At 37.6% G+C, this 12,512-nt stretch overlaps 1 non-coding gene across 1 annotated transcript; it reads left to right on the top strand.

Moving 5' to 3' along the window:
- Positions 1-3,464: 3,464 nt before the first annotated feature.
- Positions 3,465-3,571, top strand: LOC136123996 (U6 spliceosomal RNA). Its single transcript, XR_010655946.1, has one exon. It is a non-coding gene; the product is annotated as a U6 spliceosomal RNA (small nuclear RNA).
- The last annotated feature ends 8,941 nt before the right edge of the window (positions 3,572-12,512 follow it).

Genomic DNA, 12,512 nt, shown 5'->3' with positions numbered 1-12,512 from the left:
ACTGTGGAAGCTGACCTCACCAACACCAAACAAACAACCAAGCAATAAAGCGGAAGACTAATCACCAAGATGTGGATGTTAGAATGTTTACTATTATTCTTCACCAAACAAACAACTACAAAAGGAAAATGTCAGCAAATTTCTTCCAGCAAGCTGAGACACTGGGAGTGTCTGCACAGACCAAGAGAGCAACCTCGTCGGTTTCAGCAAAAACCACTAGGTTTGGGCTTCCCTGGTGGTGCAGTGGTTGAGAGTCCGCCTGCCGATGCAGGGGACATGGGTTCGTGCCCCGGTCCGGGAAGATCCCACATGCCGTGGAGTGGCTGGGCCCATGAGCCGTGGCCGCTGAGCCTGCGCATCCGGAGCCTGTGCTCCGCAACGGGAGAGGCCACAACAGTGAGAGGCCCGCGTACCGCAAAAAAAACCCCAAAAAACAAAACCACTAGGTTTCTATTTTTTCCTGCTTTTACTATTTTGGTAATAGGAACTGAAAGAAGTATTAATACCACATGGGAAGACCTCCCCCACCAAAGAAATCTGAAATACATAGTAAATGCTTTTTCGCTCTTTTGTTCATTTTAGATGCTGGTGGTAAACTTCCAAGAGTTGTGATTTTTTTTTCAAAAAAATGTATGCCCTTCTTATTAATTTCTAGGATGAAGGGAGAACAATATTTTGCTTTCTAATGTGACTCTGAAAATGAGCAGTATGAAGTTCCTCAAAAATTAAAATTTTTACCCTTGAAAGGAAAAGATGGGAAAAAAAGAGATTGTAAAAGAAATTTTTAAAAAATTATATTTTATACCTTTAATTGACCTTTTTTTTCCTAGTCTTTGAACAAGTGGCTCTGAATTTTCATTTTGCACTAGGCTCCACAAATTATGAAGCTGGCACTGGTGTCAAGGTTTAATAACTCAGACTATTCAAAAACATTTTCTAGAACTTATATAAACTTATTCTCCAGCCTTTGTGCTACAGAGTGGGCAGTGATCTTAAGTTTATCATTTAACTATCTCCATCTCTTCTTGTTTGAAATGTTGCTTTTCAGGTAAATACTCCATTTTCAGACATTTTCTTCCTTCCCACTCCCTCCAGCCCTGTGTCAATAATGAAAGTTTGGAAGGAAAAGATAAAGTAATATAGCCAAGTCAAAATAGAAGGCTGTTCCCATTATAGATTTCATCAGGAGAGCTCATCATTGTGTCATGAAAGTTTTATGAGAATTTTTTTCACACTAGTGTCCTTAACTATTACTAGTTTATAATATGCAGGAGAAGTCAAATCAGAATATAGAAATTCAGTAAAATATGATGACAGAAACAGTAATCATGAGGAAAGGAGAGTAAAAATAAAGAGTTTTTTTTAAATTAGAAATTAAGATATCAGCAACTTAAAATAATCACATATAGATAGATTACTAATAATCACATATATATAAATTACTATATAACCACAAAACAAAAACATCTATAATAGACACACACACACAAAAAAAGAGAGAGGAATCCAAACATAACACTGAAGATAATCATCAAATCACAAGGGAAGAGAAAAAAAGAAGAAAGGAGCAAAAAAGAACTACAAAAACAATTAACAAAATGCCAATAAGTACACACATATCAACAATTACTTTAAATGTAAATGGACTAAAGGCTCCAATCAAAAGACACAGAGTGGCTGAATGGATACAAAAATAAGACCCATATTTATGCTGCCCACAAGAGACTCACTTCAGATCTAAAGACACACACAGGCTGAGTGTGAGGGGTTTGGAAAAAAGGTAGTCTATGCAAATGGAAATAAAGAGAAAGCCAGGGTAGCAATACTTACATGAGACAAACAGACGTTAAAATAAAGAATGTTACAAAAGACAAAGAAGGATATTATATAATGATCAAGGAATCAATCCAAGAAGAAGATAAAACAATTGTAAATACATATGGACCCAACATAGGAGCACTTAAATTTATAAAGCAAATATTAACAGACATAAAAGGAAAAATTGACAGTAACACAATAATAGTAGGGGACTTTAATACCCCACTTACATCAATGCACATATCATCCAGATATAAAATCAATAATGAAATACAGGCCTTAAATGACACATTAAACCAAATGGACTTAATTGATATATAGAACATTCCATCCAAAAACAGCAGAATACACATTCTTTGTGAGTGCACATGGAACATTCTCCAGGACAGATCACACACTAGGCTATAAAACAAGTCTTGGTAAATTTAAGGAAATTGAAATCATATCAAGCATCTTTTCCGACCACAGATTATGAGACTAGAAATCAACTACTAGGAAAAAACTGAAAAAAACACAAACTCATGGAGTCTAAGCAAGAAGCTACTAAACAACCAATGGATCACTGAAGAAATCGAGGAAAAAACTTAAAAATACCTGGAGACAAAAGGAAACAAATACACAATGATCCAAAAACTATGGGATGCAGCAAAAGCGGTCCTAAGAGGAAAGTTTAAAGTGATATAAGCCTACCTCAGGAAACAAGAAAAAAATCTCAAAGAAACAACCTAACCTTACATCTAAAGGAATTAGAAAAAGAAGAACAAACAAAACCCAAAGTTAGTAGAAGGAAAGAAATCATAAATTTCAGAGCAGAGGGACTTCATGGTGATCCAGTGATTAACACTCCATGCTCCCAATGAAGGGTGCCCAGGTTCGATCCCTGGTCAGGGAACTAGATCCCACATGTCACAACTAAAAGATCCCACATGCCGCAATTAAAACAATTAAAAGAATAAAATACCTGAGAATAAACCTACCAAAGGAGGCAAAAGACCTGTGCTCAGAAAACTATAAAATACTGATGAAAGAAATCAAAGATGAATCAATACTGTGAAAATGACTATACTACACAAAGCAATCTATAGATTTAATGCAATCTCTATCAAATTACCAATGGCATTTTCCATAGAACTAGAAAAAAAAATCTACAATTTGTATGGAAACACAAAAAACTCCGAATAGCCAAAGCAGTCCTGAGAAAGAAAAATGGAGCTGGAGCAATCAGGCTCGCAGACTTCAGACTATACTAAAAAGCTACAGTAATCAAGGCAGTATGGTACTGGCACAAAAACAGAAATATAGATCATTGGAACAGGATAGAAAACCCAGAGATAAACCCACGCACCTATGGTCACCTAATCTATGACAAAGGAGGCAAAAATACACAATGCAGAAAATACAGGCTCTTCAATAAGTGGTGCTGGGAAAACTGAACAGTTACATGTAAAAGAATGAAATTAGAACACTCCCTAACACCATACACAAAAATAAACTCAAAATGGATTAAAAACCAAAATGTAAGACTAGACACTATAAAACTCTTAGAGGAAAACACAGGAAGAACACTCTTTGACATAAATGACAGCAAGATCTTTTTTGACCCACCTCCTAGAGTAATGGAAATAAAAACAAAAATAAGCAAATGGGTGCTCACTTCAGCAGCACATACACTAAAATTGGAATGATACAGAGAAGATTAGCATGGCCCCTGCACAAGGATGACATGCAAATTCGTGAATCGTTCCATATTTTTAAAGCTGGGACAAAGTGAGAGAGTAGCACTGACATATATACACTACCAAATATAAAATAAATAGCTAGTGGGAAGCAGCTGCATCACATAGGGAGATCATCTCAGTGCTCTGTGACCAGTTAGAGGGATGGGATAGGGAGGATGGGAGGGAGACGCAAGAGGGAAGGGATATGGGGATATATGTATACATATAGCTGATTCACTTTGTTATACAGCAGAAACTAACACAGCATTGTAAAGCAATTATACTCCAATAAAGGTGTTAAAAAATAAAAAAGATTTTAAAAAATGGTGAGTAAAACTGCTATTGCCTTACCACAAATCAAGGTGATAATACCCAACTGTACTAGTTTTTATCACTATGTTTTTGATGAAGCAATAAAAGTAATAAAGTTTTAAGTTTCTACCCTTAAGTAAATTAAAAAAAAATTCTGTGTCATAAAATGATAAGTACAATTAAAAACATTTCTTGGATACCCAAGTTTGAAGACTGTCTTGAGGAACAGCAATTAAGCAACTGTATGATGTGCAAACTGAATTAACTACTTTATTCATGGAATATTTTTACTTGAAAGAAGAACTGACTTACAAACCATGGTTATTCAAAATCAGGCTTTTGGCAGATATTGTTTCGAAAATAAACAAAGTGAGACTGTCACTTCAGGGAAAACCATGGACAGTATTTGTTGTCAGTGATAAAATTAGAGTTTCAAGCAAAAATTAGAATATTGGAAAAACTGTGAGCTTGGTACCTTCTCAATAAAGATTTTTCTGATGAGATAAAAATAAATAAATAAACAAATGGGACCTACTGAAACTTAAAAGCTTTTGCACAGCAAAGGAAACCATAAACAAGACAAAAAGACAACACTCAGAATGGGAGAAAATATTTTCAAATGAAGCAGCTGACAAAGGATTAATCTCCAAAATATACAAGCAGCTCATACAGCTCAATATCAAGAAAACAAACAACCCAATCAAAGAAAGGGTGGAAGACCTAAACAGACATTTCTCCAAAGAAGACAGACAGATGGCCAACAAACACATGAAAAGGTGTTCACCATCACTAATTATTAGAGAAATGAAAATCAAAACTACAATGAGGTATCACCTCACACCAGTCAGAATGGCTATCATCAAAAAATATAAATGCGGGAGAGGGTGTGGAGAAAAGGGAACCCTCATACACTGCTGGTGGGAATGTAAGTTGATTCAGCCACTAAGGAAAACAGTATGGAGGTTCCTTAAAAAACTAAAAATAGAACTACCATATGACCCAACAATCCCACTACTGGGCATATACGCAGAGAAAAGCATAATTCAAAAAAACACATGCACCCCAATGTTCATAGCAGCACTATTTACAATAGCCAGGACATGGAAGCAACCTAAATGCCCATCGACATTTAGGAATGGGTAAAGAAGATTTGGTACATATATACAATGGAATATTACTCAGCCGTAAAAAGGAACGAAATTGGATCATTTGTAGAGATGTGGATGGACCTAGAGACTGTCATACAGAGTGAAGTAAGTCAGAAAGAGATAAGCAAATATCGTATAATAACGCATATATGTGGAATCCAGAAAAATGGTATAGATGATATTATTTGTAAAGCAGAAATAGAGACACAAATGTAGAGAACAAATGTATGGATACCAAGGGGGAAAGGGGTGGGGTGGGAGGAATTGGGAGACTGGGATTCACACATAAACATTATTGATACTATGTATAAAATAGACAGCTGATGGGAACATACTGCATAACACAGGGAACTCTACCTAATGCACTATGGTAACCTAAATGGGAGGGAAGTCCAAAAGGGAGGGGATATCTGTATGTGTATGGCTGATTCATTTTGTTGTGCAGTGGAGGCTAACACAACATTGTAAAGCAACCATATGCCAATAAAAATTAATAAAAAATAAAAGTTCCCGCATGCTGCCATTAAAGATCCCACATGTTGCACCTAAGACCCAGTGCAGCCAAATAAATAAATAAATATTTTTAAAAAAAAGGTCAGAGCAGAAATAAATGACATAAAGACTTAAAAAAAATAGAAAAGGTCAATGAAACTAAGAGCTAGTTCTTTTAAAAGATAAAAAAAAAAAATTGTTAAACCTTTAGCCAGAATCCTCAAAAAAAAAAAAAAAAGATTTCAATAAAATCAAATGAAAAAGGAGAAGTTACAACCAACATCACAGAAATACAAAGGATCATAAGAGATTATGATGAACAATTATATGCCAATAAAATGGATAACCTAGAAGAAATGGACAAATTCCTAGAAATGTACAGTCTCCCAAGAACTAACCAGGAAGGAATACAAAGTATAAAAAGACCAATTACCAGCAATGCAATTGAATCAGTAATTTAAAAACTCCGAACAAACAAAAGTCGAGGACCAGATGCCCTCACAGGTGAATTCTACCAAACATTTAGAGAAGAGTTAACACCTACTCTTTTCAAACTATCCCAAAAAATTGCAGAGGAAGGAATACTTCTGAACTCATGCTATGAGGCCAGTAGCACCCTGATATCAAAACCAGACAAAGATACCACAAAAAAAGAAAATTACAAGCCACCATGACTGATGAACCTAGATGCAAAAATCTTCAACAAAAACAATACATTAAAAGGATTATAGGAATTCCCCGGCGGTCCAGTGTTTAGGACTCGGCATTTTCACTGCCGTGGCCCAGGTTCAATCCTTGGTCAGGGAACTAAGATCCTGCAAGCCACCTGGCATGGTTAAAATAAAATAAAATAAAAATAAAAGGATTATACACCATGATCAAGTGGGATTTATCCCAGGGATATAAGGATGGTTCAATATCTGCAAATCAATCAATGTGATACATCAAATTAACAAGTTGAAGAATAAGAACTATATGATCATCTCCACAGAGCAGAAAAAGCTTATGACAAAATTCAACATCCATTTATGATTAAAAAAAACTCAACAAAGAGTTGGGAACTCACCTCATCATAATAAAGGCCACATATGATAAGCCCACAGCTAACAACATACTTAATGGTGAAAAGCTGAAAGCTTTTCCTCTAAGATCAGGAACAGGACAAGGATGCCCACTCTCATCACTTTTATTCAGCTTAGTATTGGAAGTCCTAGCCACAGCGATCAGAGAAGAAAAAGAAATAAAAGGAATCCAAAATGAAAAGGAAGAAGTAAAACTGTCACTGCCTGGAGATGATATGATTCTATAGAAAATCCTAATGGCACCACTAAAAAACTACAAAAGCTCATCAATGAATTTGGTAAAGCTGCAGGATACAAAATTAATATACAGAAATCTGTTGCATTTCTACACACTAACGATGAACTGTAAGAAAGAGAAATTAAGAAAATAATCCCATTTACCATCACATCAAAAAGAATAAAATACCTAAGAATAAATCTTAACTAAGGAGGTAAAAGACCTGTACTCAGAAAACCATAAGACACTGATGAAACAAATTAAAGACAACACAAACAAATGGAAAGTTATACTGTGTCCATGGATTGGAAGAGTTAATATTGTTAAAATTACTATACTACCCAAGGCAATTTATAGATTAAATACGATCCCTATCAAAAAATTAATGGCATTTTTCACAGAACTAGAATAAATAATTCTAAAATTTGTGTGGAAACAAAAAAGACCTGTAATAGCCAAAGCAATCTTGAGAAAGAAGAACAGAGCTGGAGGGATCATGCTCCCTGACTTCAGACTGTACTACAAAGCTACAGTAATCAAAACAGCATGGTACTGGGATGAAAACAGATAAATCAATGGAGCAGAATAGAGAGCCCAGAAATAAATCCACACACTTATGGTCAATTAATCTATGACAAAGGAGGCAAGAATATACAACAGAGAAGAGACAGTCTCTTCAATAAGTGGTGCCAGGAAAACTGGACAGCTACATGTACAGGATGAAATTAGAACATTTTCTAACACTATATATATACAAAAATAAACTCAAAATGGATTAAAGACCTAAATGTAAGACCAGAAACCATAAAAATCCTAGAAGAAAACATAGGAAGAACACTCTTTTTTTTGTAAATTAATTAATTAATGATTGATTGATTGATTTTTGGCTGCGTTGGGTCTTCATTGCTTTGCGTGGGCTTTCTCTAGTTGCGGTGAGTGGGGGCTATTCCTCGTTGCGGTGCACGGGCTTCTCATTGTTGTGGCTTCTCTTGTTGTGGATCACGGGCTCTAGGCACACGGGCTTCAGTAGTTGAGGCACATGGGCTCAGTAGTTGTGGCGCACGAGCTTAGTTGCTCCGAGGCATGTGGGATCTTCCCGGGCCAGGGCTCAAACCCGTGTCCCCTGCATTGGCAGACAGATTTTTAACCACTGCACCACCAGGGAAGTTCCGGATGAACACTCTTTGACATAAATTGTAGCGATATTTTTTTGGATCTGTCTCCTAAGGTAAATAAACAAATGGGACCTATTTGAATTAAAAGTTTTTGCACAGCAAAGGAAACCATGAACAAAACAAAAAGACAACCTACCGAATGGAAGAAGATATTTGTAAATGATATATCTGATATATTTGCAAATGAAAATCTGATAGTATTCAAAATATACAAACACATACAATGCAATATCAAAAAAACAAACAACCTGGTTAAAAAATGGGCAGAGGGACCTCCCTGGTGGCGCAGTGGTTAAGAATCCGCCTACCAATGCAGGGACACAGGTTCGAGCCCTGGTCTGGGAAGATCCCACATGCTGCGGGGCAACTAAGCCCATGTGCCGCAACTACTGAGCCTGAGCTCTGGAGCCCGTGAGCCACAACTACTGAGCCCGTGTGCCACAACTACTGAAGCCCGCGTGCCTAGAGCCCATGCTCCTCAACAAGAGAAGCCACCGCAAGGAGAAGCCCGCACACCGCAACGAAGAGTAGCCCCCGCTTGCCGCAACTAGAGAAATCCCATGTGCAGCAATGAAGACCCAACACAGCCAAAAATAAATAAATAAATTTATTTAAAAAAGAATGTGCAGAGAATCTGAACAGATATTTTTCCAAGAAGACATAGAGATGGCTAACACACACACACAAAGATGCTCAAAATCACTAATCATCAGGGGAATGCAAACCAAAACCACAATGAGCTATCACCTCACACTTGTCAGAATGGCCATTATCCAAAAGACAACAAATAGTTAGAGTTGGAGAGAATGTGGAGAAAAGGGATGTCTTGTGCACTGTTGGTGGTAATGCAAATTGGTACAGCCACGATGGAAAACAGTATGGAGACATCTCAAAAAATTAAGAAGTGGGAATTCCCTGGCATTCCAGTGGTTAGGACTCCATGCTTCCACTGCAAGGGGCATGAGCTTGATCCCTGGTGGGGGAACTAAGACTCCATAAGCAAGTGGCACAGCCAAAAAAAATTTAATTAAAATAAATTAAAAATAGAACTACCATATGATCCAACATATCTACTCCTGGATATTTATCCAAATAAAACAAAAGCACTAATTCCAAAAGATATATGTACTCCTATGTTCACTGCAGCATTCTTTATAACAGCCAAGATATGGAATCAACCACAGTACCCATCAATAGATGAATGGATCAAGAAGATGCATTACACTGGAATACAACAGAATATTACTCAACCATAAAAAAATTGAAATCTTGACATCTGTGACAAGACGGATGGACCTGGAGTATATTATGCTACATGAAATAAGACAGAGAAAGAAAAATGCTGTATGATTTCACTTATATGTGGAATCAAAAAAACAAAACAAAACAAATGAACAAACATAACAAAGCAGAAATAGAGATAGATACAGAGAACAAACAGGTGGTTACTAGAGGGGAAGGTGGTTGGAGAAGGAAAGAAATAAGTGAGAGAGATTATGACGTACAAACTTCCAGTTGCAAAATAAATGAGTCTCGGGTATGAAATGTGCAAGGGACTATAGTCAATAACTATGTAATATCTTTGTACAGGGACATACTATAACTAGTCTTATTGTGGTAATCTGTTTGAAATGTATAGAAACATCAAATCACTATGTTGTATAACAGGAACTAACATAGTAGTGTAGGTCAATTGTACTTCAAAAACAAACAAATAAACAATCTCATAGTAAAAGAGATCAGGGCTTCCCTGGTGGCGCAGGGGTTGGGAGTCCGCCTGCCGATGCAGGGGACGCGGGTTCGTGCCCCGGTCCGGGAAGATCCCACATGCCGCGGAGTGGCTGGGCCCTTGAGCCATGGCCGCTGAGCCTGCGCGTCCGGAGCCTGTGCTCCGCAACGGGAGAGGCCACAACAGTTAGAGTCCCGCGTAGCGCAAAAAAAAAAAAAAAAAAAAAATAGAGATCAGATTTGTGGTTACCAGAGGCAGGGAGTAGTCAGGGAGAACTGGATGAAGACAGTCAAAAGGTACAAATTTCCAGTTATAAGATAAATAAGTACTAGGAATGTATTTATTTACAACATATACAACATGATAAATATAATTAACACTGCTGTACATTATATCTGAAAATTCTTAAGAGTAAATCCTAAGAGTTCTCAGCACAAGAAAAACAATTTTTTTAATTAAAAAATTATTTTTCTATTTCTTTAATTTGTATCTACATGAGATAATGGATGTTCTCTAAACTTATTGTGATAATCACTTCATGATGTATGTAAATCAAATCATTATGCTGGGGGCTTCCCTGGTGGTGCAGTAGTTAAGAATCCGCCTGCCAATGCAGGGGACACGGGTTCGAGCGCTGGTCTGGGTAGATCCCACATGCTGTGGAGCAACTAAGCCCGTGCACCACAACTACTGAGCCTGCGCTCTAGAGCCTGCGAGCCACAACTACTGAAGCCTGCATGCCTAGAGCCCGTGCTCCGGCACAAAAGGAGCCACTGCAATGAGAAGAATAGCCCCTGCTCGCCACAACTAGAGAAAGCCCACGTGCAGCAATGAAGCCCCAATGCAGCCAAAAATAAATAAATAAATAAATTTTAAAAAATAGTTTAAAAATAGAGATTTAAAAATAATCATTATGCTGTACACCTTAAACGTATACAGTGTTGTATGTCAACGATATCTCAATAAAACTGGAAGAAACAATGAATACATACATTTTTTAAAAAGAGATATGTAACCACTGTTGCCCACCTTGTGATCAGAGCTCAGTTTACTTAAAATGTTTTCCCCCATGCCCTTGGCATCAGAAGTAGGTTTGTATCTCCTTAGGTTGCTACATCAGAAGCTGAGGATTATTTCTTCTAAGACCCACAAGTTTGAAGCAGGTGCCTCGTTATTATTTACGCATCACTTTCTTCTCTTTTAGGAGTAGTGATATGAATTAAAATATTCTTGTGGTGGGTGAGTTGACAATACAATGGTATAACTTTGCTTTCTTATTGCAACACTTCCAGTAATAAACACATTGACCACTTTTCATTTTCTCAACTCCCAAGTAGAACTTTAAAATATTTCCTTCCAAATTTCACACTCCATCAAAAAGAAATTGTTTCCTACCTAATGAAAAAAAAAAAAAAACCCACTCTCTAGTTAAGGAAGTATTCGTTATAAGTGGTTGATAAAGTCCTAAAAGGGGAGCGGACTCCCTACATTGTTCTTGTGTTCGCTTTCCATTCATTCATTTAATTTCCATTTACTGAGTACCCCACTTATACAAGGCACCACTTGAGAAACTTCATGGAATTTGTGCCCCAAGATGATTAACTGTCACAGACCAGCTGAGACATGTACATTAGTAACTATAATAAAGGGTATATGTGAAGAGAATCATGGTTGGGGGCAAACAAAGGGTTATAGGCACTCCGAGAGGGAAAGGATCTTTTTGGCCAAGGAAGTCAGGGTAAGTTTCATGGAGGATGTTGCCACTGCATAGTACCATAAAGAATGTGGAGAATTTCAACTTACAGAAATGGATGCAAAGGAATCTGAAACGGAGACTTGGTATGAACAAAGAGACACAGGTAAGGTGAAATATGTAGAGTGGTTTCCTAAATAACAGTCAAGTTTTAAAGCAAAAATGCCAAAGATCTTTAAACCCATCTGTCTGAGGAGTTTGACTAGGCCAATTTGCCTGGGGCCTGGAATGGATATGGAAGTACAGGTAACCAGGTAGAAAGACAGGAGACCACGGCAGGCTTGGGAGGCCAGGCCCTCAAAATGAATTCTACTAAGCAACGGGGAACCATTGAAAGGAATGGAACACAGGAGCACCAAGATTTCAGCCAAATGTGTGACCTGATTATTTTATATTTAAATCTAGAGAAATTACTCAAATGTCAATTTAGGTCAACAAGAATTTGCCGCGCACTGACCACAAATACCAGGTCCTAGGTTACATGCTCTGGAGTTCAGGCGTTTGAATATTTACCTTTCTGATTTCCTACCTTAATGTAATTTGATAAATCATAAAATGAAATACAATGTAGGTATAGATATACAATAGCCATTCAATTTTAAAGTGGCCTGTAGAGGTTGGGGGATAGAAGTAGAAAAGATTTAAGAGAAAGAAAACAGAACACCTTTGGAGTGAGTGTCACGTGTCAGACGCTGCTATGAGCTTTACACATTATCTCATCAATGCAGCATGAATATTAGACAGTTTGGGAGGAGTGAGGGTGGGAAGGTGAGATACAGAGATGAGGCAAGTACAGAAAGAGAGCTGATGCCTCAGTCTTTTTTTTTTTAATATTTATTTATTTGGTTGCAGCAGGTCTTAGTTGCAGCTCACAGGCTCCTTAGTTGTAGCACGTGGGCTCCTTAGTTATGGCAGGTGGGATCCTTAGTTGTGGCAGGCAGGTTCCTTAGTTGTGGCATGCAAACTCTTAGTTGCGGCATGCATGTGGGATCTAGTTGCCTAACCAGAGATCGAACCCGGGGCCCCTGCATTGGGAGCACGGAGTCTTATCCACTGCGCCACCAGGGA

This window comes from Phocoena phocoena, chromosome 5 (assembly GCF_963924675.1).
Source record: "Phocoena phocoena chromosome 5, mPhoPho1.1, whole genome shotgun sequence".
Taxonomy (NCBI): Eukaryota; Metazoa; Chordata; class Mammalia; order Artiodactyla; family Phocoenidae; genus Phocoena; species Phocoena phocoena.
Note: the sequence above shows the minus strand (reverse complement) of the source record. Positions and strands in the feature narration are given on the sequence as shown.